Here is a 13109-nt window from a genome sequence, read left to right as displayed (position 1 = left end):
TATTTTTAAGGTTTCTACCCTTCTTAAAGACCTTAATAGGATTAATACCTATATATGGTCTAATACTCTTTTCATGGTTCAAAACAGACCAATTCTTTTCAAGAATTTTTCTTAATGCATAACTATCATTGGTGTAAATAGTAATAAAAGAGGTCTTATAATCACTTTTCTCTTCCTGATTATCATTAAATATACTGCCAAGAGTAACCATGTTGGTATCCGAGTTAGTTAATAAAGGGCAAAAAAAGCCTCTTTCTCTTTTGTTAACTACTTCTAGCATAATATCCATAATAAATTTACACGGATAACCTCTTCTTAAAAACATAAGCTTCAAGTTGTCACATTCACTTAAAAAGTCTTCCATATTAGAAACCATGCAGGCAGCTCAGACAAATTGCCCTTTAACAATGGCTTTCTTTTGTTTCTGAGGATGTGTACTGGAATAGTGAAGCAGGGAACTGGAATATGTTTCCTTTCTATAAACTTTCAACACAAACTTGATATTCTCATAGCCCTAAATTAAAAGGACATCTAAAAAAGAAATCTGTTCCATCCCATAATTGTGTGTACATTTTAAAAAATGTGTAGTAGAATCCATATAGTCAATTAGGTCCTTGATAGATTCTAAGGGTCCATCCCATAAAATAAAAATGTCATTCAGGAAACAGGTGTAACATTTAACATAGTCATAGAAAGGAGACGTGAAATCTTTGCCAGAGATGGCCTGCACCTGTCACTCTTGGGATTCTGGATACTGGCTAAGGCTCTTGCCACCCCTATAGTGCCTTTTTTAGGCAAGGTTCAAATGACAATTTCATCACCGTAACAGGTACAAGCAAGTAAAATATGAGGGTAATGCTACTCAATGCTAGAAGTCTAAACCTCAAAATGCATTCACATGAGGCACTCCTTAAAATGGAAAACATCAACATCTGTGCAGTGACAGAGACTTGCTTCAAGGCTCCAGAGAGCACCCCTGCATTACCAGGCTATAATTCATACCACACCTTTCAGACACCTAACCTGGACCTAAAGTACCACTAAAGGTAGAGGCATGTCCATATTCATTAAGGATATTCACACCTCCAGGCTAGTTGCTCAGCATAATGCATCTGAGATTATCCAAGTGCAACTAACTCTGGGCAAGACTGCAATCCAAATTGTAACTTGCTACAGATTCCCCACCATACCCCAGGATTCCCACTCCACATTTCTTGATACACTGGAAAATATTAGGGTACAACCCAACACCCTAATAATGGGTGATTTCAACTACCCCCCCCCATTAACTGGGAAAACTACTCATGTACCAACTCTTTTGCTCAACGTTTTCTGGAATTCATAAATTCCAACGCCTTGGATAAACCTATCCACACTCACACCCACACCAGGGGCAGCAATATCCTAGACCTGGTCATTACCAACATGGGTGACTGGTGTTCTACACCAGAGGTCAATTCCTCATTGGTCAGATCCGACCACAAGCTAATCAGCCTAGACATCCACATCCCCCCACCCCCATTAGGGAAACCACCGTAAAAAATTTCTCCAAAGCTAACTTCACGCTTCTTAAGACAGAAGTGGCAAACTACATGACACTCATGCAGATGGGCAATAGAGGTACGACTGCTGAATCCTACACAAATGCACTTTATAAGCACTTACACGAGTGCATGGATTGTGCTATCCCTAACAGAAACAAGATGCTATCCGCCAAAAAAAGGAAGCCAATCTGGTGGTCCCCTGCCATTAACAAACTTTACAACAGAAGAAAGAAACTGTTGCAAAAAAGAGTAAAATCCCATGACTGGAAGAACTCCCTGGTCAGCCTCAGTAAGAAGCGGAGATCCCTCATAAAATCCTCCAAAGCTAGTTATGAAAACAAAATTGCCACTGATTCTAAAGACAACCACAAAGGATTCTATAGCTACGTCAAGAATCTCAATGGCAACACTCAGATCTGCTCTGAGTTACAGCACAATGGCACTAAATATACAGCACCGACTGATATTGCCAGCATCCTGGCAGATAGGTTCACTGCTAACTTTACCTCCCTCATCCCTTAAGGGGCCCTTCTCTATACCGGAAGAATGCAAAGTTCCTGTAATCACGGCTGCACAGGTAAAAATCACACTCTCCAAAGCCAAGAACACAGCATCCATGGGACCTGACAACATCCCAGGCTGCGTTCTACATGAACTACAGAATGAACTGGCACCCCACCTAAGTACCATGTTCAGTCATAGCCTCACCTTAGGCTTTGTGCCCACAGAATGGCACACAGTGACAGTTATCCAACTCCATAAAGGGGGAGCCACCACAGACCCCAGGAACTACCGTCTCATTAACCTAACGAGCCTGGTCTGCAAGGCCATGGAACGTATCATCATAGAACTTATAAACAAAGACATTGATAATCTCCAAACTCTGGACCCAACCAGTTCGGGTTTGTAAAAGGCAGATCATGTCTCCTAAACTTGACTGACTTCTTTGAAGCAGTCACCAAAGCCGTAGACAAGGGTAAGGTGGTTCACACAGCCTATCTCGTTCTCGCCAAGGCTTTTGACACCATCCCCCACTCTGGAATTATGGATAAACTCACTAAACCCCTATGTCACAAGAGGGGTTGCCAACTGGCTCACTGACAGAACCCACACTGTGAAAGTAGCAGACTCCAAATCCAACTTCAGACCAGTGACAAGTGGAGTACCACAGGGTTCAGTCCTGGGTCCTCTACTGTTTGGTTTCTACTTTTCTGAAGTACAGGCTAACAAAGAAGGTCTTTGGCTAATGAAGTTTGCAGATGACTGCAAACTAGAAGCCATAATTGAAACTACTAATGATGTGGACATCCTACAAAAGGGCCTCAGTGAGACAGATGCCTGGTGTCAAAGCCATGGCCTCAAGCTCAATGCCAAAATGCATTGTCATCCCCTTTGGTAAAAACTCTGTACCCATGAGCTACCACATAGGTGGTAGTCTACTTAACACCGAAAGTGTGATGAGACCTTGGGACATAGGTGGATAGTAGTCTCTCCTTTGATAATCACACTGCCACGATAGTCAGGAAATCCTTCTATATGGCACACCTCATCACAAAAGGTTTCTCATCGAGGAAAAAATAGGTCATTGTTCCCCTCTACTCATCACTCATTAGACCCATTATAGAGTACAATGCCCCTTTTGGTATGTACCTCACAAGACATCTAAAACAACTGGAAAGGCCACAGAAATACCTCACAAAGAGGATTATCGGCCTCAAACAGATGCCCTACACAGACCATCTCAAAAAACTCCAGCTTTACTCCATCACATATCGCCTACTCAGAGGCGATCTCTGCCTAACATACAAAGCTATGTTAAACCCAGAACTATTGGACATGCTCCACTTAAAGAAATCCCAATCCCTCCGAGCTACACGCTCTAGGGACCTAAACCTTGTCACCACAATAAACAGAACATGCTGGAGGGATTGATTCCTGTCCCAGAGACTTCCCATACTCTGGAAAAAAACTACCTATCTATATCAGACAAAGCTCCTCATTAGCACTCTTCAAGAAAAATCTTGATGATTAGATGGGAAATAGGAAATTAACCCCGGGGTTCACCTCTGTGCCTCTGCTCAACAGGGGCATAGGAAAATGGGTTCATATTATAAGCATGAAAACTGAATCACGCGAACATGTATTGAGTCACGCGTAAAGGGCAAAAGCCCAAAACATCGAATCCCAAACACGACAAAACCAACAAACAAATACTGTCACTAACTGTTGTATGCAGGGGGGCAAGCCCCCTTCCCCCCACACCCCCCTACTTAAATATACCAACTCCGAGATTGCACTCCATTGAAGCAAAGGGAAGAATTTCCTATGGCGGCATCCGTTCATACCTTCGATATTGTGAATTTGTGCTCTTTACGTGTCGCTCAATACGTGTTCACGCAATTCAGTTTTCGTGCTTATAATATGTACCCAGGAAAATAATTTTCTTGGGTGGTGAAAGTCAGGGCACTTTTTTGGCTAGGCTTGTATAGGTCCTAGGGCCGATAGCCTAGTACCTACCTATGAACCTATGACCCTATGAAAAGGAATTTCTTTTCCCATTGTGTGACTACAATATTGGCATAAAGGCCCCCACATGAGGAACCCATTGCCACACCTTCTTGCTGTAAGTAAATTGCATGATTGAAATAAATGAAATTATTTCTAAGGACCAGTTCAAGTAGTTGAGTATATACCTGGACATTATTATGTTCAATGCCTTTGTTATACAAAAATTCTGAAAACCAGTCCCATCCTGTATTATGTGGAATAATGGAATACAAATCTTTAATGTCTATAGTCAAAAAAATTTATGTGTTCTTGAAGGGGATGTTGTTAACAAGTTGAAAGAAACTCCACGAGTCTTTGCATATATGGAGTTCCTTATAAATCAGATCTTTAAGCGTAATGTCAAGAAATTTTGCAATAGGGTGGGTAATTGAACCTTTAGCATCCACAATGGGTCTCATAGGTGATTGTTCAAGGCTTTTAGGCAGTTTAGGCAATCCAAACATGACTGACATCCTAGGGTATGACACTGTTAAATAATTTGAAACATCAATAGTGATAGAACCCTCAATAAATAAATCTTGTTACTCATTCTTAACTTTATTATAAGCCCCATGCAACTAATTGATGGAGGATTTTATGTAAGCCTTTCCATTAAGGATATGTAACATTTTATTAATATAATCCTCATAATTCATAAGGACTACCCCCCACCCTTATCTGGTTTTATTATTCTGTGTCCAAAACATTTTTAATGTCTTGCAAAACATCATTCACATTTTTATCAGTGTGTCTGTGTTGATTGTTCTTGCTCAAAAAATTGTGAATGTCTAATTTGCATATTCTCTCAAATGGTTGAATGATGGGATGAAGTCGGGGGTTATATGTACTGGACATAGCCAATGGATTAATGAACTCTTCTGAGAAGGAATTCTGAAACAGTACTTTAAAATTAAATTTACGAGTATATAACTTTAAATCTATTGGTGTATTAGAAATATCTGTATGTTGTGCTGGGACACAGGTAACCTTTAGCAAAAAGGTCACAATGTTTAGTCCCAATTGAAGCATTTAAAAAGTTATATACTTTAAAATCCCCCACTGAATTGGTAATAATATGACATTGGGGCAATATATGGTCAGTATTGTCATCTAAAGGCCTAAGTGCCAAATCATTCAATTCCTGTTGGTCCAGGTCTAATTTTGAGGCCCTCTTCCTCTCCTGTTGGTTTTCCCTCTCATATTCCAACAAGTATTGGATGGTTATGGGTTCCCTTGATTTACTTTCCAAAATTGGTCAGGGGCAGCAGTTTTATTCTTCAACCTCTCTGAGTATCTCAGAGGGGAAATTCTCTAGGGTCTAAAAAACTGCCCGATGCTTCAGTTGGAAAATCACAGTTGGTTTCAAAATCATTGGTGTGATGTAAAAACTTATTGCCCCACACTTGTGATGGAGGAGGTTTGGGGTAAGCCAACCCCTTACCCTAATCAGTTTTATCTCACATGAGTTTTTTTACCTTACGAGCTTTTATATAAACAGACAACTGGTCAATACTCTGAAATATACACAAATGCTCATATTTAAATTCATCATACTGCATATGGTCACAAATACTTTTATCTAAATCTGACACATTAGAAATCAAGTCACTAGTAACAGTATCATTGTATTTTACAATAACTTTCATGTATTGCACACCATGTTCATCAAGTAAGTGCATCAGTTCTTTATGCAGGTCAGAACCTGCTGTTAAACGATAGTGCCAAATATGTAACCCCTTAGGGACAATGTGTTCCTTTATGCATTCTAAAAAATAAGCACTATCAAGTTGTAGGTGCTTAATCTTTGATCATTTATTGTCAAACTCTTTTAAAAGAGAGTGTATACTGTCATTGCTAACAATACCTGGGTTCTGTCTTTCATCATTAAGGCAAATAATCTTGGTTAACCAGTCCTTCAATGCAGGAACAGAACTGCTAGAATGAGAATGGATGTCTGAATTAGTAGAGTTTAGGTTAATGTCCAAATTAGAAGCCCTTTGAACACAAGGAATAGAGTTATTAACATCACTGTTGTAGCAGTTCCCAAATGTGGAATAATTGAAGAATTTAATCCTTGAAGTGTGTTTCCTTCAGTGAGAATGCATCATAAGCTCGTGAAAGCAACCGCTGCTTCTGATGGAGTGTTCAAAATGCGTCTGACATCATTCGGCGGCATGCCAAGAAAGGAATCAACTTTTTGTGTTAATCCCTGAACAACTGAAGTTAGATTAAAAAACACCTGTTGCAAGGCACCAAAGTCCACATCTTGTGAAATAAGAGAAGCAGATGAATCCACGCTGTCTTCGCTGGCCATAAAAACTGTAGCAAAAAAGGGACAAACAAATAAACTCTCCAAAAAACATGAAAAGCCCAAGCCAAGCAGCAGGATATGCCCCTTTTCAAAATGCAGTCACAAAACGACTCAGTCAAATAAATCCAAGTAAAGAAGTTTATTAAGTGAGAAAGATGAGCGCTTTCGTCCTGAAACCTTCAGTACTTCATCAGATAATTAATTAAACTGTTCTAAAGCATTTTATACTAAAATTTAAAACATGTCATGCCTATTAAATCAATTAGCTTAAATGACACACACCCTTAAAAAACACATTAAAACAGTGGTTCTGTGTGACAATGCATTAAGAAGTACAACCTCCATCAAAGAGTTGCATGGGGTAACTATTGATGTCTTAAATTATTTAACAGTGTCATACCCCAGGATGTCAGTCATGTTTGGATTGCCTAAACTGCATAGAAAACCTTGAACAACCACCTATGAGACCCATTGTGGATGGTAAAGGCTCAATTACCCACGCTATTGTAAAATTTCTTGACATTAAGCTTAAAGCTCCTTAAGCTTAAATATCTGGTTTATAAGAAACCCCATATATGCAAAGACACATGGAGTTTCTTGCAACTTATTAACAACATCCCTTTCAAGAACACATACATTTTTGACTATAGACATGAAAGATTTGTATTCCATTATTCCACATAATACAGGATTAGACTGGTTTTTAGAATTTGTGTATGACAAAGGCATTGAACATAATAATGTCCAGGCATATACTCAACTACTTGAACTGGTCCTTAGAAATAATTTCATTTATTTCAATCATGAAATTTACTTACAGCAAGAAGGGGTGGCAATGGGTTCCTCATGTGGGGGCCTTTATGCCAATATTGTAGTCACACAATGGGAAAAGAAATTCCTTTTCACGCCTCCTTTCTATGAATATGTTAAATGTTATACCCGTTTCCTAGATGACATTTTTATTTTATGGGATGGACCCTTAGAATCTATCAAGGACCTAATTGACTATATGGATTCTACTACACATTTTTTAAAAATTACACAAAATTATGGGATGGAACAAATTTCTTTTTCAGACATATTTTTAATTAAGGACTATGAGAATAACAAGTTTGTGTCAAAAGTTTATAGAAAGGAAACATATTCCAGTTCCTTGCTTCACTATTCCAGTACACATCCTCAGAAACAAAAGAAAGACATTGCTAAAGGGCAATTTGTCTGAGCTGCCCGCATGGTTTCTAATATGGAAGACTTTGTAAGTGAATGTGACAACTTGAAGCTTATGTTTTTAAGAAGAGGTTATCCATGTAAATTTATTATGGATATTATGCTAGAAGTAGTTAACAAAAGAGAAAGAGGCTTCTTTTGCCCTTTATTAACTAACTCGGATACCAACATGGTTACTCTTGGCAGGGTTTACTATTACAATATCGAAAATAAAAATAAAAATTGTACTTAGTGAATTAATTAGCTGAAAGTGCACATTACCTAATGGTCCTAATGTTGAAAATCAGCTGTTAATACTGAAATGTTGAACACAACATTTTATGGCACTTAGCAGTGCCACCTTTGCCATAACTCCCTAAGTACTCAGCCTAATATCCCATTTATGCAGAGGGGCAAGACCCCCACACTCCCCCTAACTATATATTCCAAATTCGAGATCACACTACAGGGAGGAAAGAGATGTATTTCCCTAACCACACTGTACCGCGATCCCTGTACATAATCAAAAGTTCATATTTGCGAATGCACACTACATTCGCAAATATAACGTTCGATTATGCAGCTTGCACACATATGAACTATTCGGACATCTGTAGTTCAAATAATTCATAGGCATACAATGCTACATCGACATTTTTAAAGTAAACCCTCTTGGCAGTATATCTAATGATAATCAGGAAGAGAAAAATGATTATAAGACCTCTTTTATTACTATTTACACCAATGATAGTTATGCATTATGAAAATTTCTTGAAAAAAATTGGTCTGTTTTGAACCATGAAAAGAGTATTAGACCATATATAGGTAGGTATTAATCCTATTATGGTCTTTAAGAAGGGTAGAATCCTTAAAAATATTTTTGAAATGAAACCCATTTCAAAGAATAATGATGGTTATATGAGGAAATGTGCAATGTGTAATTATTGCAAACATATAAAGGAAGGGAATGTATTTCAGATTAATAATACTGATGTAAGGATCCATCAGAGGTACAATTGTGCCTCTGAATGGATTATTTATTGTGCTTTATGGAACTGCTGCAGTTGTTTCTATATAGGCAAAACTGACCACAAGTTAAAGAATCGAATCTATGAACACTTACGTGACATAAAATTGAAAAAGGACACTAATGAACTTAGCAAACACGCTATGGAAAATGCTGGACATTCCTTTAACTTTATTATCATTGACAATACCAAACCGAACTCCGTGGTGGTGCTTGGTCCCTACTTTTAGAGAAGAGGGAACTATACTGGCAGCTGCGACTTGATGCATCCAGCTGGCCAGATCTAAATGAACATATATCAATAAGTAACTGTAACAACATCTTATCATTTAACAATCCCTACAATTCCACTCATGGAACTATATATTTACACAACAGCAATGCTTGCTCCTATTCAGAACTTAACTCAAGGATCTTTATTTCATCTACTTATATCTTAATTTTCCTACAAAATAAAACCCATAACTTATCACTGTAACTGCTTAACCTTTGTTTTGTTTTTCTCTGTAACCCACAAATGATTTAAATTTTAAACTGCTGTAATCCTTTTGTTACCATTGTTTAAAGATTTGTCTCTAATCTACAAATGATTGAAATTGTAAACTAATGTAATCTTTTTGTAATGTTTGTTTTGGAGCTTTTCTCCCCAGGACTCCATTGAAAATGGGTTCTTTTTGGCCCAATGGACTATCCTGGTAAACCAACTGCAAATAAATAAATAAATAAAATAAAAGTTCCCTTTTAAAATTGAAGGTCTTAGAAAGATAACACATAGTACCTAGATTTTATATATTTTAACTTTATTATATACATAAGAATACATTTATATACACACTTTTTAACTGTATTCATTTTTATATTGTACTTCTTAATGTATAATCACACGGAACACTGTTTTTAATGTGTTTTCTTTAAGGGGGTGTGTCATTTAAACTAATTGATTTAATATTCATGACGGTTTTTAAATTTTAGTATAAAATGTATTAGAACAGCTTAATTAATTATCTGAGAAAGTTCTGAAGTTTTCAGGACGAAAGCGCTCATCTTTCTCCCTTAATAAACTTCTTTACTTGGATTTATTGGACTGAGTCGTTTTGTAACTGCATTTTGAAAAGGAGCACATCCTGCTGCTTGGCTTTGGCTTTTCATGTTTTTTTGGAGAGTTTACTTGTTTGTCCCTTTTTTGCTACAAATATGACTCTGTCATTGTGCATGTGGGTGTGAATGACCTGAGACATACCTCCCTGGACTACATGAAAAGAGACATGGAGGAGCTCTCGGATTACGTAGCCCAGGTGGGTATGACCCTAGCCCTGAGCAGCATCCTAACATCACCCAGAATGATACCACATTACAAGCAGAAAATGATTGATTTCATCAAATGGCCAAGTTTCTGGTGTCATTCTTAGGGGATCCAGTATCTGTCTGCCTGGGATGACATGATTGACAGACCTCGATGCTTTGCCAGAGATGGCCTGCATCTGTCACCACTGGGCTTCCAGATACTGGCCAAGGCTCTTGCCACCCCTATAGTGACTTTTTTAGGCGGTTTTCCAAAGTCCAAATTACCACTGTAACAGCTACAAACAATTGCAATCAGAGGGTCATACTGCTCACTGCTAGAAGTCTAAATCTCAAAATACACTCACTCGAACCACTCCTTAAAATGGAGAACATCGACATTTGTGCTGTAACAGAGACCTGGTTCAAGGCAGCAGAAAGCACCCCTGCACAACTAGGCTATAACTCATTCCACACCTTTCAGTCCCAGAACTTGGACTGAAACTCCAAAAGTGGTGGTGTTTCCATATTCATAAAGGATGCACACACCTCCAGACTGGTAGCCCAACATAATGCAACAGAGATACTTCAGGTGAAGCTAACATTGGGTAAGACAGCGATTCAGGTCATAGCCTGTAATAGGTCCAAAGAAAAAATGAAGCCAGCAACTGGATGGCTGAGAATAGTTGATTTATTAATCAAGCATTATAAAGACTTCGATCTCACAGACCGGTTTCGGCATAGAGTTAGCTTAGCCTTCTTCAGTGTGATACAGCAGCAAACAAAATGGAAGTCTTTTAATACAAAAATGTTAATAAGACACAATAATACTCAAACATGATTGGTGAACTCATAAATAAAACATGAACCCATTCAAAGATGTTCATTAAGTCCTGGATAAAAAAGAGCACCTAATTTAATTATCCATTTTTTCTCTTTAATATTTAGTTTATTATGCCAGCCAGATTTCACAGTGCGATCACCTAGAATTTTATCAATAACAAAAAAATGAAACCTTGCCTTGGGGTGTTTTAATGTATGTTTATAAAGCGCATTACTGGGTTTTTTACATTTAACATCACTTAGATGTTCTGAGATGCGTAACTTGAATGGCCTCGATGTCTGTCCTACATAGAAGCAGCGGCAACTGCAGCATACCATATAAATTATCCAGTCGCTATTACAATTAGCAAAAAATTTTATATCATATACAGTGCTACAATTGCTGCTAGAAAATTCTTTCGTCTTTAAGACATGTTTACAATTAGTACAATGGCCACAAGGTACGCATCCAATAAGTTTATCACCCAGCAAAGTGGTTTGTGTAATTTGTAACAACATTGATTGTGAATGATGTTTGTAATGATTAAAATAAGTACCTAGGTTTTCGCCCTTTCTGAACGAAAAAGAACAATTTTGTGGTATCACAGAAGATACTGCAGGATCAGCGGACAAAATATTCCAATTTCTTTTGATAATATTAGTAAGTTGTCCAATATTCCTGCCATAAGTTGTAATAAATCTAAGTGGAGCGGAAGAAGAACCTAGTTTCTGTTTATAGGTGAGCAGATCATCCCTGCTCAGTTGTGATGCATACCTTTTAGCAATAGTGATATGACCTGGTTGATATCCCCGATTGTTAAATCTCTGTACTAAATCCTGGCTATATGATTGAAAAATGTTGTCATTTGAGCAATTACATCTCATACAAATAAATTGAGACTTAGGAATATTTCTGGCGATATGTTTTAGATGAAAGCTGGATGCGTGGAGCAAGGTGTTATATTGTGGAAATTTTCTGAATACCTCAGTGTGGAATGAGTTATCAGGATTTCTTGTGATCTTAACATCCAAAAAAGTAATAACATTTTGGTCATAGTTAATAGTAAAATGTAACCCCCATTTGTTATCATTCAGATATTCCACAAATTTATGTAGATATTCAATATCAGCCCTCCACACCATCCAGCAATCATCCAAATAGCTACGCCAGATATCAATTTCAGGTAGATATAAGTTGTGCGTATCATCATAGATGATCTGATCTTCAATGTATGCCATGTATAGATCAGCATAAATGGGGGCAAAAGAAGCCCCCATAGCAGTGCCCTTAACTTGTAGATAGCATTGTTTATCATAGAAGAACACATTCTTAGTTAGCACATGTTCTGTTAAAATGCTCAAAAATGTATTAAAGCCAGGTTTGTACATACTGGATTTTTCCGACCAGTATTCAATGGCATCCAACCCTGCCCAATGAGGTATATTGGTGTATAGTGAACTTACATCAAGGGTGCAAAGCCACCAGTCTTTTTCGATCTGCATGTCATTGATAATGCTGAGAAACTGTGTGGTGTCTTGTATTCTGGATCTGACCCATGAAAGTAAAGGTTTTAGATGTTTGGTCAAATACTCAGACAAAGGTTCAGTAAGAGAGCCAGTACCCACTACAATGGGTCTACCTGGTGGATGTACAAGATCTTTATGAATTTTTGGTAAAAAATAGATATATTGCCTAGCTGGATCAGAAATCGTAAGATGTTTCAAAGTATTAGGTGTAATAATACCATTTTCAACAGCCGAATTCAGAAATATATCAATTTGCTGTTTAAACATAGATGTCGGATCAAGAGGCATCCTGGTGTAATATCTGGCATCATCAAGTTGTCTATGTGCTTCTTTATCATAATCAATCCAATTCATCACCACAACAGCTCCTCCTTTATCAGCTTTAATAATTACTATTTGTTTGTTATTAACAAGCTCTTCCAAACATGCCATATCAAGTTTAGAGATGTTGTTTGGTAAAAATGATCCTATATTAGAGCTAAAATTTAGTTCTTTGAGAGTACTATACTGAAATAAGCTCACTGATGGATGCATCGGAGGCATGAAAGATGAAGGGTGGTATTTAAAACCATCAGTAGATCGACCAAGTGGTAGCCCAGATGATTGTTTGTCCTGAAAAAATAACTTTAAATTAATCAATCTGCAAAAATTTACTACATCCTCAGAAAAAATGTCCTCTGAAACAAAAAAACCTGGTATGAATGAAAGTCCTTTATTAAGAAGAGTGATTTGTTGTTCAGTTAAAACAGTATCAGAAATATTGCATACATTATCATGAGCATTTATTTGTTCGTAAGCATTTCCATCAAGTTCTGTAAGCTTGTGACTTTTGCGGTGTTTTCTG

This window comes from Protopterus annectens, chromosome 1.part1 (assembly GCF_019279795.1).
Source record: "Protopterus annectens isolate FY-2018-M chromosome 1.part1, PAN1.0, whole genome shotgun sequence".
Taxonomy (NCBI): domain Eukaryota; kingdom Metazoa; phylum Chordata; order Ceratodontiformes; family Protopteridae; genus Protopterus; species Protopterus annectens.
Note: the sequence above shows the minus strand (reverse complement) of the source record.